We start from the raw sequence: 16,902 nt of genomic DNA, 5'->3' as shown, positions 1-16,902 counted from the left end.
ATGCTTCCTCCGAAAGCTTCAGAAGAATCCTTCCTTGCCTCTTCCTAGCTTCTGAGTTTGCTGGCAATCTGTGGCATTCCTTTGCTTATAGATGCATCACTTCAATCCTCCTTCACTTGGTGTTCTCCCTGCCTTTACATCGTCTTCCTTCTGTTCATGTTTGCCTCTGTGTCCAGATTTCCACCTTGATGACCTCAATTTAACTTGGTTACCTCTGTGAAAACTCTATTTACTAACAAAAGAAGATTCTGAGGGACCAGGCATTAGGACTTCAACATATCTTTATTGTGGGATACAATTGAACCCATAGCATTTTTTGTTTGTTTGTTTTTTGAGATAGGATTTTATTATGTTTGCCAGGCTGATCTCGAACTCCTGGCCTTAAGTGAACAACCCGCCTTGGCTTCCCAAAGTGCTGGGATTATAGGCGTGAACCACTGCACCCAGCCAGCAACTTCTTGTATAACAATGATTTCAGAGTAATATAAGTAAGTATAGCATGAGCTACTAGGGTGGGGCATCAAGAACTTTGAATACTAGGCTGAGGAAATTAATTCAAAAAAATACAGGTAGGTGATGAAGAGCCACTGAAAATGTTCAGGAAATAGGACTGAACTCATGCAATTCCCTTAGTCTCTTGGTAAGCTCTCACTGAAATAACTGGAAAGCTTTAATTTTTGGTTTTATTTGTTATTTGTTCGTTTTTGGTAATGAAACCTTAACATCACTTTTCAACAGGTAAGATTCAAGGAAAACACAGGAAGTAGAAAGCAAATGGTGTCAACAAGACAGAAAGAACAGAGGAAGCAGCAGCATAGATGGTGGAGGGAAGCCCTGTTCTCTCTAGGAGAATTCTAGAGAAGCTCTGGGGTGAATCCATGCAAAACAAAACAACAAAAAAGTGGGTCATGGAGAAATCTGCAGTGTTTTATGTATAAAAGGTGCCAAAAATTTCCATGAACTGGAAAGTCTATTCAAAATTTATACTGAAGACATTGTCCAGTGACTGTAACTGTGGTGACTCATCTCATAAAATCTATAATGAGCTTCATTTTCACAGACCACATGTTGGGCACTTGTCCTTGATATACAGCTTTAGTATGACATCATTCTCATTTAAGGACAACTTTATTTCTGGAAAGCTGTCCTCTATACAAGTTATCTGTTGCCATTTTGCACAAAATCAGTGCGAAGGCCTCTCATCATAATACGAAATGCCGTCTTAAAGTTTCTGTCAGGGGTCAGGCATGGTGGCACCTGTAGTCACAGATGCTTGGGGCTGAGGTGGGAGGATCACTGGAGCCCAGGAGTTCAAGGTGGCAGTGAGCTATGATCACGCTACTCTACTCCAGCCTGCACGACATAACAACACCCTGTTTCTGAAAAGAAAAAGACAAAACAAAAAGTCTACACAAGACCGCGTTTCTAAAAAGAAAAACAAAGACAAAAGAAAAACTCTTATCAGTGCAAATCCAGCCTAATTACTTAATTATATTTCTGAAGTTTGAATTCTGGAGGCAAGCACACACTTGACAGGGATTTTATAGAGGCTTCACTCTTCTCCCACATGGAACAATCAGGATTCCTGCTCTCTACATTCATCTCTTAAGCAGTCACAGCAAGGAGACTTTGGAAAGTCAACTAATTTTATAACTAAAACTTGTTTAGATGCAGTATTTTATGTATTTTTAGTCACTGGAAATACCTTCTTTTTGTCTAAAACATTTCAGAGCGTTATTATTAATTATTTAGAAACAGGATGTTGCTATTTTGTCAAAACTGCATTCGAGCTCTTGGTCTCAAGCAATCCTTCCTCCTCAGCCCCCCAAATAGCTGGGATTATAGGTGCATGACACAACACTCTGCTAAACATTTCAGATTTATTAGAAAAGTTACACAATATTGAGAGAAACAGAAAATGGCAAAATTTCCAATTGTGATTAATTACTGAGATCTTACACAAGCAGGAAAACTCCTTCTCTATTCTTTGCAATGGTAATTATTTCCCTATAGCTAAGTTTATTACAAGAAAGGAAGACATATTCAGATACATATTTATTTGGCCGTCTGTCAGTAGCGGAAGAAGGTAAATCTGTATGAATGATGATTTAGTCTAACTTTCATATCTGCTTTCAAATTTTAATTGAATGTGAATCTAACTGTCCACCCTTACCTCCTCCATCCTTCCCTTCAACTGAAAGCTTGATGACAATAAATATAACTCTCTTTGTACTCCAAAGAGATAATTTCAAATTCATGGAGAAAATGGGTTAAATGACAGGTCAACATTGAAGAGATTAGTACATGGCTAATACCCTATCATGGTGGTATTCAGAGATCCAGACCAGATGTATTTCTGTAAGTAATTGTGTAGAAAAAGGTCTCAGAAACGTTTTAGTAGTTGGGTTCATTTATGGCAATTTAATTAGTCTCAAGGTTGGCCTGGTTAGTCTAGGACCAAATCTCTTGTATGGTTCAATCTAGAGTAGATCTGATCACCTTTTATTTAAAAAATGTTTCTTTTATTTTTTTGGAGAGATGAGGTTTTGCGATGTTGCCCAGGCTGGCCACTCCTAGCTTCAAATGATCCTCCCTCCTCAGCCTCCCAAAGTGCTGGGATTACAGGTGTGAGCCACCATACCTGGCTTTCTAATCTCCTATTAATGGCAGAACTTGCAGAACTTTCCCTCTTAAGCAGCAGACTAAGTGTTATTAAGAAAATAAAATCTAAAGAGATGTTTTTTCCCCATTGTGAATTGAGAAGGGAAGAGTAAATCCTCTCCTTTCCCCAAATCAGAGAAGAGTGGCCAGCAATTTGATTTTACAGGCCTGAGTTAGAACTTCTCTTCTGGCGTCTGCTTAGACAGGAGAAAAGTAAACTGGATTATCTCAGAGGAGGAAAGGATCAAAACTGGATTTTGGAGTTGAACAGATATATGTGGCTTATCTCCATCAGGTAGCTTCCCAGTGGTGTGGTGACTGAGGGTGCACATTACGCCTTGTGGAGCCAAGGCTGTAGGTGAGGGGAGTCTTACAGAAAGTGCATGGATGCTGTAGCTTTGAGAATCATGGTGAACGTTTCTGGCGCCCATAATTGCCATGAAGGGAAGGGCTGCCGGTCTTCTATGAACATCACAGGTTTAGATGATGATAGAGCACAGACTAGAGTCCTTCTCCAAGTTATCAGGGCAGCATTCAGCCAGCCCAGGGAGACCCTTCTGTCCTGCCTCCCCACAATAACTAGTATCTCCTGTTGTTAATTCCCTAGTGAGTGTGGGCATGTAATTTCCCTATATCAAATTTGATTTAATATAGAGAACTAAGGGAATGTGATGCTTTCTGTACCTTAATATATAGAAAGTATTTGCCTTCTGGAAGGTCAGGGCCAAGGTTATTGCTAAAATTAGATTCACAACCAGAGTCGTCCCCAAGATTCTCAAAACTTTACTCTGGCATGTTCGTGCTAGAGACATAAAGTTAGTAAATGTATCACGTTTGTGGATATAACCTGATAAATTCTAGGAGGATGGAGACCAGAGAGCCTAAAATTTGTTACTCATGAACGATATTAACATATCTTTCTTTCATTTTCGCTCACTATTCTGTCTCTTTTATCTATTCTACTTGTTTCATTTGTTTTCTCTTTTATTATTAATTTCTGTACAGACCAGCTGAAAGTTCAAATATCTGAAGCCAGTAAGGTAATGTAGATTAGTAAATGGGGTTGCACTGGAAAATGATGAATAGAAACTGGCTCTTGGCTTCAGTGTCAGGGATGAATATGGGATTGTGTGTGTGTGGAGGAAGAAGGACAATATTGACTACATATACCTTGCCTAAGGAGAGTAGTCACTATTCAGCTGTAGAAAGTGGATCCAGAGTTGCTAAACTTCAGATTTTTCAAGAGAAGCTGGAAATCCTTTTCCTTAAAAAAATGAAATGCTATGTATTTAAAATATCGGCAATGCAAATAAAAACTGCAGAAACACTGCATTCCACCTGCAGATTGGCTAAATTCAAATGGTGTTGTGTGGGGAAATAGAAACTCTCACATACTACTGGTGGGAATGTGAGTTGGGAATACCTCTATGGAGAGCATTTTGGCAATGCATGTCAAATTAAATATATATACATGTACGTATTCTTCAACTCAGTAATTCTACCTCTCCACATTTACCCTATAAATATGCTTGCACTTGCAAAATCATATGTGCATAAGGATAGTCATTGCAAAAAATATCTAATCCTAAAAGATTATAAACAACCTAAATATCCATAGAAAAGGAACTGGTTAAATAACCTATGGTAGATACATCAGTACAATGAAATGTTATGTAACCATTGGGATGAATGGAGATAGAGCTATATGTATTAACTAACAAGTGTTAATAAGAACAGCAAGATGTGGAATAAACAGTTTATATTGTATGCTACCATTTATCTTCTTATTTCTATTTTTAGAGATGCGGTCTTGCTATGTTGCCCAGGCTGGAGTATGATGGCTATTCACGGGCGTGATCATAGTGTGCTACAGTTTCAGCCTCAAACTCTTGGCCTCAAATGATCCTTTTGCCTCAGCCCTAACAGTGGGGTCTACAGGCTAGTGCCACTGTGTCCAGCTTGTTGTCTCTATTTGTTAAATAACATCTATGTATTTAATCTTAATTAACAAATATATATGTGTGTGTGTATATTAATTATACATAATTAATATTAATATATTAATATATACATATTATATATGTATATACACAAAGATGTATATATTTATATATATATACACACATATTTGTGCCAGGATTTAGTACAGTGTCTTCTTTTAAGTAGTTACTCAATAAATGTTTTTAACTGAGTAGATGTACTTTTCCTCATGTTTTGCTACTCTCATTCTGTTTTTTTTATTTATTCATTTTAGAGACAGGATCTCACTCTGTCACCCATGTTGGAGTGCAGTGGCCCAATCATAGCTCACTGAAGACTTGAACTCCTGGACTCAAGGAATCCTCCCATCTCAGCCTCCCGAGTGCTGGTTACAGGTATGCTACCATGCCCAACGAAATCTTTCATTTTTTTGTAGAGACAGAGCCTCACTATGTTGCCCAGGCTGGCCTCATACTTTTGGCTTCAAGTAGTCTTCCTACCTGGACCTCTCCAAGCACTGGGATTGTAGGCATGAGCACTAGGCCTGGTCACAATTTACTTTTATTCTTGTGTTTCCTGTACCACAGCCCCAGACTAGTATTCCTCCTGGGTCTCTGGTTCTCACTCATCTACTCTCTTCCTGCTACCATTTAAAATAAGAACCTGCATATGTCATTTTGAGTCTAGGCAAAATTGTGGCCCCTACTTTGGCATCTGATAGTCACAAATGAATTTAGTTTCTGGCTGTCACTTGCAGATGGCATAAACCTTTTCTAACTTCTGAACCTCAATTTTCCTTTTGTAAGATAGAGATAAGAATGCCTACTTGGGCCAGGTGCGATGGCTCATGCCTGTAATCCCAGCACTTTGGGAGGCCGAGGCAGGCAGATCACCTGAGGTCAGGAGTTCGAGACCAGCCTGGCCAACATGGTGAAACGCTGTCTCTATGAAAAATATAAAAATTAGCTGGGTGTGGTGGCACGCATCTGTAATCCCAGCTACTCAGAAGGCTGAGGTAGGAGAATCGCTTAAACCTGGGAGAAGGAGGTTGCAGTGAGCAGAGGTGGCGCCACTCCACTCCAGCCTGGGAGACAGAGCCAGACTCCATTTCAAAAAATAAAAAAAATTAAAAAAAAAAAAAACCCTACTTGGTAGAATGATTGTGAGACTTAAAAATACATACATACATACATACATACATGTATATATTTATATATGCATATATGAAGTCTTATATATATCAAATCTCACAATAATTAAGTGCCTTAAAATATTGTCTTAAAAAAGTATCCAGTCCAGAGCTTATACATGTAAAAGAGCAATGAGCAATAACAGTTAATTTATTCTCAAAGAGAGCAATAACAGTTAATTCATTCTCAGAGGCTTAAGCAGTCACCTATCAAAATTGTTTGGATTCTTCCATCACAGTGGAGCATTTTTATTTTAGCTAAAGTTAAGTAATATATATACACACACATATACACAAATAATTTTGATAGTTGACGGCACTATTATTAATTATTCCAATAGAGCATTTTTATTTTAGCTGAAGTTAAAGCATTAGGGTCAAAGGAATAAAGGTCAAATAAACAGAGTTTAAATATTAACTAAAAGAATGTTTGTTTTCGGGGATGGAACAGTTCAAGAGCGACTTGGCCAGAGACTTGGAAACAGGAAGTAGCTCAGGAATTCCCTTCATTGTAGCACTATGGGGCTGTTTAAGTTGAATGTTGTTAACTAAGGCCTTGCCCCCCAAGGAGAAAAGACAATTTGGGTTACAAGTGACTGTGTGTTAGCAAAACTATCTCTCGAGAATTTCCAAATGCTCTGAGGATTTCAGAATCTATCCTGAGGATAGAATCAGAATTTCATATTTTGGGAAATCTCCCTTGCTGCCTCTCCTGGCTGCCAGCTGCTATCATTTTATATTTATTTATTGCTGACTGATTGATTGAGACAGGGTCTCACTCTGTTGCCCAGGCTGGAGTAAGTGGTACAAACATGGCAGCCTCTACCTCTTGGGCTCAGGTGATCCTTCCACCTCAGCCTCCCAAATAGCCGAGACCACAGGCTGGTGCCACCACTTTCAGCTAATTTTTAAAATTGTTATAGAGGTGAGAACCATGTTCTCGAGGCTGGTCTTTTTTTTTTTTTTTTTTGAGACGGAGTTTCGCTCTTGTTACCCAGGCTGGAGTGCAATGGCACGACCTCGGCTCACCGCAACCTCCGCCTCCTGGGTTCAGGCAATTCTCCTGCCCCAGCCTCCTGAGTCGCTGGGATTACAGGCACGCGCCACCATGCCCAGCTAATTTTTTGTATTTTTAGTAGAGACGGGGTTTCACCGTGTTGACCAGGATGGTCTCGATCTCTTGACCTGGTGATTCACCCGCCTCAGCCTCCCAAAGTGCTGGGATTACAGGCGTGAGCCACTGCGCCCAGCCGAGGCTGGTCTTAAACTCTTGAGCTCATGTGATCCTCTTGCCTCAGCCTCCCAAAGTGTTGGAATTATAAGCCTAAGCCTCTGTGCCCATCCTATTTTATTTATTTATTTATTTGTTTGTTTATTTAGAGACAGAGTCTTCCTTTGTCACCCAGGCTGGAGTGCAGGGGTACAATCTTGGCTCACTGAAACCTCTGCCTCCCAAGTTCAAGTGATTCTCATGCTAGGATTACAGGCACCCCCCACTACACCCAACTAATTTTTATATTCTTATTAGAGATGGAGTTTCACTATGTTGGCCAGGCTGATCTCGAACTCCTGACCTCAAGTGATCCGTCTGCTTTGGCCTCCCAAAGTGTTGAGATTACAGGCGTGGGCCACCACACCTGGCCCCATCCTGCTATTTTTTCGATTATAGCTAAAGTGCATTTAAAATGCACATCAAATGCAGTCCTGAGAGGGACAGAATATTCCAGAAAAGCCAGAGATGGCCTAAACTAACGGAGGGAGATCTTACTCAGTATACATTGCATCAGTGAAGAGAGCTGAAGAGGTGGAAGAATTTGTCACTGTATATAATGAAAGACTTATTTTAGCATACCTTGGTAGCCATAGGATACAGAACTAAAACTGTTCTAACAAGTTGCATTTTGTTGACCTTTCAAATAAAACGCCCAGAGTACCCATCTTAATTCACTGTATCCTACAAATCATTCCTGATTCATATATTGCAGAGCTGGAGCAGATTACTTCTAACAATGCCTTCCAAGTCTATGATTTGTAGACTGCATACTTTTCTTCCAAGGTGATTACAGCACTTTTCAGACATTGCCTAAGATAAGTCTTTGTACCAGTTTAGAAAGTCAGCAGTACTACGTTTTAGTTTTCCAGGTGTGAAACACAAAGATTAAGCTATTGGGCCTGGAACAGTGGCTCACACCTGTAATCCCAGCACTTTGGGAGGCTGAGGCGGGCAGATTACTTGAGTGCAGGATTTTGAGACTAGCCTGGCCAGTATGGTGAAAACCTGCCTCCACTAAAAATACAAAAATTAGCTGTGCATGGTGACACATGGCTGTAGTCCTAGCTACTTGGGACTTGGGAGGCTGAGGCAGGAGAATCACTTGATCCTGAGAGGTAGAGGTTGCAGTGAGCCAAGATCCTGCCACTGCACTCCAGCCTGGTGACACAGCGAGACTCTGTCTCAAAAAAAAACAATTAGGCTATTGAAGCCTAAGTATGAATTATTCCAGCTTCCAGATTCCAATAAGCATCTTGTAAAGATGAAGATCTCCAAATACAGAGAATGCAAGCCGTGTGCCTAACTTTGCTTAGAAAGTGCTGACAGGAGCGAGGAGTTTCACTAGCATTTCCTGTCTCAAAAACAAGTTCTCCATTTGATATTCAATGACAGTAAAACGGATCAGAAACTGTCACTGTTTGTTCAAAAGCAGAAGCTAGAATCATTTCAAAGAAAGACAGGGCAAAATTAAAACCGAAACTCACTTCTACCTCTCTGTAGAAGCAGTGGAGTGTATCTCCTAGGGGCTTCTACTCCCTTGCTGCAAGTGAAATTTATTAACCACAGAGGTGCCTTTCACTTGTCCTAAATGAGGGTATATTTTACTGTTTTTGATACTAACCAAGTCATTTTCTGGGTACCAAAAATAGTTTTTGTGGCTTTATGAAAAGTCTGGCCTTTCCACAGCGTGTATATCCATTGATATCACTTCTGAGAGCTTTAGAGTAATTTGCACCATTAATTAAAATGCTCTATGAAATAACCCAAATCCAATGCAAAGAAAACAGCATGTTTGTTTTTTTAAACTTAAAAACATTTTATAATCTTCTTGGGATCCAGAATCAGATTTTAAAAAATTAACCATCCCTAAAAAAACCCACAAAAAACACTTTTATCAGGAGGTTCCATTCATTCTTCATGACTGTGGTTGACCAGCCATTATTTTAATACACTATAAAATTTCAAAGTTGGTGATAAAACAAGAAATAAAAATGGAGGGAATTCTCATGGCTTCATGGGTATTTAGTGGGGAAACTGTCACATAGGAGGCAAAAAATTGCAAAGAGACTAAATATGTAAGATATTTTTATAGCTTCCTCAGTCATTCTCTTTGCCTAAAATGCACTTTTCTTATTTCTTTTTCTTTTTTTGCTCTTCATTTTTTTTTAGGCAGAGTCTCACTCTGTTGCACAGGCTGGAGTGCAGTGGCATAATTTTGGCTCACTGTAACCTCTGCCTCCTGGGTTCAAGATTCTCATGTCTCAGCCTCCTGAGTAGCTGGGACTACAGGTGCACGCCACCACGCTTGGCTAATTTTTTTTTTTTTGTATTTTTAGTAGCAATGGGGTTTCGCCATTTTGGCCAGGTTGGTCTCGAACTCCTGACCTCAGGTGATCTACCTGCTTCAACCTTCCAAAGTGCTGGGATTATAGGCATGAGCCACCACACCCGGTCCTCATTTTCTAAGTGATATTCTCATTCAGCAAAGCTCAATTCAAATATCACTACCTGTCAGAAATTCTTTTGTATTGATCATCAAACCTCACATTTTCTGCTTTCTTACTTTTGTTTCTGTAGCCATTTCAAAACAGATCATATTATTGATTTTTATTTTTACAGTTTTAACCCCTAGTAAACTCTAAATTTCTTGAGAATATGAATCATTCATCCTTGCAATTCTTGCAATATACATATTGTCTAGTATACAGTAGATAATTAAAGTTTGTTAAAGGGTACCAATTTGGAATAAGGAGTTAGTAGCTGAAAATGACCTAAAATGCTCTCTACTTTCAAGTTATAAACGCACACATTCCTCTGTTTCTCTGTATATGTCTGTCACTGCTTAGATGATACATGATCTAACACCCCATCTATTAAGCCATCTTCAAATGTCAAGCTCCCATTTCTAACAATACTACGCAACTGAATGTTATTTTAAACCTTTCAAACATCTTTTACATAAATCACTTTATTTAGTTCTTACAGTAATTCTATAAAGTTTCTGGATGAGAAAACAGAAGCAACAAGCATCAATGACTTTGAACTAAAGCTCAGGTCTTTTGAACCCTCGCTATAATTCCCTTTGATCCAGAGCTTATAGTGTTTAAACATTTTACTTTCAAACCTACAGAAAAGTTGCAAGAATAATATAAAGATCACCCATATACTTAATGCAGGTTCACTGTTGTTAACATTTTACCACATTTGATTTCTCCCTCCCACCCTGCCCCACTCTACAGAGAGGACCATTTGAAAGTGAGTTGCAGATGTCATGCTCCTGAACTCCTAAATACAACAGTATATATTTCTTAAGAACAAGTGTATTCATTTATGTACTGTAGTAAAATGATCAAACCTAGGAAATTTGACATTGATATAATATTTTAATCAATATACCTAATAAAAGTTTGCAAATTTTTCTAATCATGTCTTTTATGAATTCAGAGTTTTTTTCTGGTTCAGAATTGAACAGGATCACACATAGCATTTACTTTTTATATCTTTTTAGTCTCCTTTAATCTGAAAGTGTCCCTTATTCTTTTTATTTTGTAATACTGATATTTTTAAGAGTTCAGGGTATTTGTTTTGTAGAAAGGAAATTAATTTGGGTTTGTTTAATGTTTCTGTATGATTCAATCCAGGTTATGCAAGCTAGATGTTACCCAAGTTAGATGTAAGAATATCATGTAAGAATAATACTGTTTTCTTCACAATACATCATGTTAGGAAGCATGTGATGGCAGTTTGTCCCATCACTGGTGATGTCCATATATAGTTACTACTTTTGTAATAACTCCACTATAAAATTACTTTTCTATTTTTAGTTATGTCCAGAGTTTTTATTTTTTAAAAAAAATCTACTAGGGGTAATTGTTGTGTAGGCAACTGGTGTCTTCCAACTCATAGACTCTTGGACCTAATTTTACTCCAGCCGTCACTGAGGCCACCATTCTTGGCTAGGTGAAAATCAACATGTCTCTTCAACCTACACTTGCCTTTTCTTTTCTCTTTTCTTTTCCATTTCTTTTCTTTTTTTGTTTTTGAGGTGGATTCTTGTTGTGCCGCCCATGCTGGAGTGCACTCAGCCTCTAGGGTTCAAGTGATTCTCCTGCCTTAGCCTCCCAAGTAGCAGGGATTATAGATAGGTGCCTGCAACCACGCCCAGCTAATTTTTTTTTTTTTTTTTTTTAAGTAGAGACGAGGGTTTCACCATGTTGGCTGGACTGGTCTCAAACTCCTGACCTCAAGTGATCTGCCTGCCTGGGCCTCCCAAAGTGCTGGGATAATAGGTGTGAGCCACCGTGCCAGGCCACATTTGGCATTCCTTAATTTCTGCCCCATTGCTAACTCTACAGGACAGCTGGGGAGTCTGTGGTAGCTAAAAGATCTGCCTCATACACTGTGTATGAGAGAGTTAATGTCATTAAGGCAAATCGTGACTAATCAGGGACAGACCTCGGTGGATAAATGCCACCTTCTTCTATCCCTTCTTTGCAGAATTCTGAGGCTCATTCTATATGGATCTTTAGAGGATCTCAATGGATCATGGCCTGTTATGTTCAACTTGAGACCTTTTCCCCCTGATACTGCTTTCCTTTCTTCCATATTTTACTCTCTCTAGTCACTTCACTCCTTAAAACTTAGGATAATTTCCCAAAATAATCTCTTGCGCATAAGCTCTTGTTTCATCTTCTTTTTTTAAAAAAAGAGATCTATACTAATACAATTATACCTACTAGTTAATAGAGTTTGCAGGTCCACAGTTAGTGGGTCAGGTAGGTGACACATTAGAAGTTAGCCCTACAAATAGAGGAACACATCTTTCTTATGTGCTGGCATAAGTACACCTTCCTTCTTACGCCCAAAACAAAGACACAGTATTGGCCACATTAATGCCACTGTAGGCTCTGATTATGACATTGACTCTTCTCCAGTCCATGTTTCTTCCTTTTATTTGCTCCTCCTCTCCTCTCCTCCCCTCCCCTCCCCTCCTCTCCCCTCCTCCCCTCCCCTCCCCTCCTCTCCCCTCCCCTCCCTTCCTCTCCCTCCCTCCCTCCCTATCTCTCTCTCTCTCTCTTCTCTCTCTCCCCTCTCTTCCCCTCCCCTCCCTTCTCCTCTCCTCTTCTTTTCTTGAGACAGGGTCTCACTTTGCTGTCCAGGCTGAAGTGTAGTGGTGTAATCACGGCTCACTGCGGCTGCGACTTACTGGGCTTAAGTAATCTTTCCACTCCAGCCTGCTGAGAAGCTGGGACTACAGGCATGTGCTTACCATGCCTGGCTAATCTTTAAATTTTTTTGTAGAGATAGGGTATTGCTATGTTGCCAGGGCCAGTCTCAAACTTCTGGGCTCAAGTGATCCCCCCACCTTGGTCTCCCAAAGTGCTAGGATTATAGGAATGAGCGACTGCGCCCGACCAGTGCTTCTTGCCAGCCTACTTCCACACCAGTGCAGTGCCTTCCAATCTCTAATCTCTGAGAGTATTGCAAGAGAATGAAAAGGGCTAAGTGAAAGTGATTGCTCTGCTTAAACTGCACACATCTCTTCCTCCTATTTCTCATCGTACTGCTCTTCAACGCTCCTTTTTCTTTCCGCTAATGATTTTCCCTTTGTCCTTGCTCATTTATCTCTGATAGACAACTCATTTCCCTTTTGTCCTCTCTGATAGTAGAAAACTTGACTCTGTGTGGTTTCCTATGGGAAAGCAGAACCATGATTAAGTACTCAGTGAATAATTTGGGATGCTGATGAAATCAAGGAAGACTGGAAAAGTAACTTGCTGGGTGTGCTGTGGAGAGATTTCCTACATTAGGCAGAAGGTCAGATAAAAGATTCTCTGTGGTGTCTTCTAGCTCTGGAAATTTATGCTCAAAATGTCAACTTAATTAAATTGCAGTGCCTGTCAACAATCCAAGGGCAAAAGTTTGTTCCAGATCTACAATCTAGCCTCAGCATCTTAGGGGGAATGTGACAGAGGGTAGTATGATACTATTAGTATGAAAAGAACGAAATCCACACACCTGCATAATTATAGGTGTGAAGAAGAAGAAATTGATGATACAATATTAAGGTTTATTTTTGCCACCTAAAAACATGTCAACATTGTATTATCTCATTATCTCAGGTTTTTATTCAATTCTATGACAGCTAAAGGTAACCACTACATCTGTAAATTAAAAGAAGAGAAACTGCTTATTCAAATTTTAAAATTTGATCTGTGATATAGAGTTGAACTGGAAGTATCTGCCAGTCTTCCTGATACTCCAGATAGTATTTTGCTGAAAATTAATTAATCTAACCATATCTTCTTGATTTTCTCATACTGCATTGGAAAGTGTTTGCTCTTGGTCATTAAACCATGATGAAACTATAACAACCATGTAATGAAACCTTGTGGTCTGAATTGTCTGGCCAGCCATAGAGATGAATATAGTGTAATTAAGCCACACTCTCTCCTTGCAGTGATGAAGGCACTGTTTGGGGGACTGTGCCAGGGACAGGGGAATAAGCTGTCTATGGCACTGGAACAGTCTACACTATCCAAGTAAGGTAACCAGCTCAGGCACTTTCAAAGTAAAACCAAACAGGAAATAACAGCAGATAATGACACTTTCATGACTGGTAATTACTGGCCTTAGAGTTTTAATGAATGGCTGCTACAGAATAAAAGGTAGGTGGCAATTTATGCAACAGATCGTTGCTCATCATCAGCAGTATGGGTGGCACCAAGCAATAGGCAGATTTTTTTTAAACCTGTGAGGTAAAATAGATTAAAGGTATCATTAATAGGCTAGGCCTAAAAGAGCAGTGTCTTAATTATGGTCTCTTTTTCTGATCCTCTCTTAAAGATATTATATTTCTACAACTGGCCAAGGACTAGATTAGGCAAGTAATAGAGGGAACACTCATTGCTGCATTAAGATCAAAGGACCTTCCAAAATCTTGGTTGCTCCAAGCACCAGAAGTCAGCTGTCATTCTATTGGAAGCAATAGGGCAAAGATAGCTCACAAAAATAAAAATAAAAAAGTATTTCTCAATCAGCCCACCATTTACTGGACTAGGCTAAAGTAAACTGCATAATTTTATAGAATCTCGTTTTTCAGGATATCCTAATAGTTAACCACTGGGCTGACATTTTCTTTGCAGGAGCTCCACCAAGTGGTCATCTCGCTTGTGGGCGAAATTCAGAAAAACAGATTAGGAATCCTAAGGCTGACTGATAGCAGAGTAGAGCAGTCTGAAGGCAGATAGAAGTGAACCCTCCATCCATAGAGAGATTCAGATACAGGTTTGATGTTTAGGCAAGACATCTGCTTTTCCCAATCATTTGTTTTTGGCAACTTTCTTGTCCTTATTTGAACTATGTCTGCCCTTTGACCTCATGACCCCATATGCTTTGAGCCCTCCATTTTCTCCTAATCAATACGTCTTCTTCTGTCTTCCCATTTTCTCTGTCCAGTCCCACACACTGGTGTCCACTACTTAAATTATGCTTTCAATATTACTTTCAACTCTTAATCCAGCCATCCTGTTTCTTTGACTCTGGAACTGAGCAGCTGAGAGGTCCTGGAGAAAAATCACACAACTGTGCCAATTGATGTCACTGTGTGTTGTTGCTTCTGATCAACTGACAGTGGCTATTCCAAACATTTCCCCTACTGTCAAAACCACCAACTCTTCTTACACTCAGCAGATTATGATTCTGTCCATTTCATTGTGAAAAGCCAAGGGCATGAAGTGAAAACTGTACCTTTCTCTCTCTCTTACTTATATACTTATTTAGTGGCATTTGTACTTCTCCCTCCTGATGGAAAATGTGCCCACTTAACTCAAGGCTCATTTCTCAACCTGTAGATTGAATCCCATCCTCTTCGGTGTACTCAATGACTTTATTATATCAATTGTCTCCCTCTTTCCTGTTCTACTTCAGAAAATAAACAGAACGGTGGTGTGTCTTATTGAAAATGAAAGCAAAAGCAAAATTACTTTGGCAGTTTTGGGTCTCTAATTGTAAGTCAAAGAAACAAATTGAGAACAACTCATGGAAAAAAAATGGTAGTCATTGGAAAGATACTGGTATAACTCAGAATAGAAGAAATGCTAAACTGTCAAGATGCCTGAGGGCAGAAAGCACAGGATTACTGAAAGGAAACTGTGCACATTCATAATCGTGTATGTTTACTAAGGTTCAACTACCTTTCCTCCTTGTGTGTTACCACTCAAGATTCAGCTCCTAGGAAGGAAACATTTGATTGGCCTTGCCCACCAGAAACATGCAGAGGATTTGCTCCTGATACCTGCACCATCCAATTCCATATAGTACAGTTCAGGGAACATTGCTTTGCTCTTGTTTTGTTTGATTTATTGGTAGCAGTTCTTCTGGAAGGATTCCTTCTGGAATCCTTTTCCTTTGTTTTCTGTGGCATTATTCTTTCCTTAAAAAGAAAAAAGACAATCTTTTTTAGTTTCCATTGTAGGTTCCTTTTTTTCTGCTTAAATATTAAGTGTTATCTTCCTCATGGCTTCAACTTCGATAACTGTTGTATCACAAACTTCCTCCTGCCAAATCTTCCTTTTGAGTTTGCGATGGAACCTACAATTGAATTTCCAATAAAATTCAGTATATCTGCCCAGGTGCAGTGGCTCACGCCTGTAATCACAGCACTTTGGGAGGCCAAGGCGGACAGATCACCTGAGGTCGGGAGTTCAAGACCAGCCTGACCAACATGGAGAAACCCCGTCTCTACTAAAAATACAAAATCAGCCGGGTGTGGTGGCACATACCTGTAATCCCAGCTATCTGGGAGGCTGAGGCAGAAGAATCACTCGCCTGGGAGGCAAGGTTGCGGTGAGCTGAGATTGCGCCGTTGCACTCCAGCCTGGGCAACAAGACTAAACTCCGTCTCAAAAAAAAAATTCAGTATGTCTAAAAGTGAACTCCTGTCTTTCAAATATGCTCTTTACTTGAATGCTACATTTTCATGAATAACACATCTCTTATCCAGTCACCCAATCCACTTCCCTGGGAGTCTTCCTAGGTCACTCTCACTTGTACCTAAGCAATCCCAAATCCCTCTGGCTTCTAATTCTTTAGTATCTCTTTGTTCACCTCTTTCCTAAACTCATAACCACTTTTTAAATTAAGGCCTTAATGACTTCTCACCTAGATTGCCACATTAGCTTCCTGAAAACCTGGTTTCCTTATACATCACATTCTGTTTTTTACAGAGTGATCCTTCTAAAATGTTAATTTTCTCTGCAAACTCAGATTCAGTCCTTTATTTTTCAGGATAAACCTAAATGCTTAACCCACATGTTTTTGTCTTTGGCCACTTTCCAAGCTTCAGTGATGGCTACTTCCTTACTGCTACATTGTAAAATAAGCAGGTTTCCAGCTGGAGGGACTAAAACTTTTTTTTAACTTGGCCTGAATGTTAAGAATTTCTTGGGACATTAATAAACATGCAGATTCTTGGCCTGACCCTAAACGTATTAAATTGGAATCTCCAAGAGTGAGACTTATGTCTTTACTAATTTTTTTTTTTTTTTGAGAGAGTTTTTCTCTTGTTGCCCAGGCTGGAGTGCAGTGGCGCTATCTGGGCTTACTGCAATCTCCGCCTCCTGGGTTCAAGTGATTCTCCTGCTTCAGCCTCCTGAGTGGCTGGGATTACAAGTGCTCACCACCACGCCTGGCTAATTTTTTGTATTTTTAGTAGAGACGGGGTTTCATCATGTTGACCAGGCTGGTCTTGAACTCCTGACCTTAGGCGATCCATCCGCCTCAGCCTCTCAAAGTGTAG

The 16,902-nt window shown here is 39.7% G+C and overlaps 1 long non-coding RNA gene across 1 annotated transcript in view; it reads left to right on the top strand.

Annotated features, from left to right (window-relative positions):
• Positions 1 to 399: 399 nt before the first annotated feature.
• LOC116549820 overlaps positions 400 to 16,902 on the top strand; it is a 76,520-nt gene continuing 60,017 nt past the window's right edge. The window contains exons 1-2 of the long non-coding RNA XR_004268102.1: positions 400 to 901; positions 3,038 to 3,040. This is a non-coding gene — a long non-coding RNA (uncharacterized LOC116549820). The remainder of the gene's footprint in view (positions 902 to 3,037; positions 3,041 to 16,902) is intronic.

The sequence above is a fragment of the Sapajus apella genome, unplaced genomic scaffold, assembly GCF_009761245.1.
Source record: "Sapajus apella isolate SASKATOON/1434 unplaced genomic scaffold, GSC_monkey_1.0 scaffold1, whole genome shotgun sequence".
NCBI classification, from domain to species: domain Eukaryota; kingdom Metazoa; phylum Chordata; class Mammalia; order Primates; family Cebidae; genus Sapajus; species Sapajus apella.
This window is presented reverse-complemented; position numbering and strand designations above follow the sequence as displayed.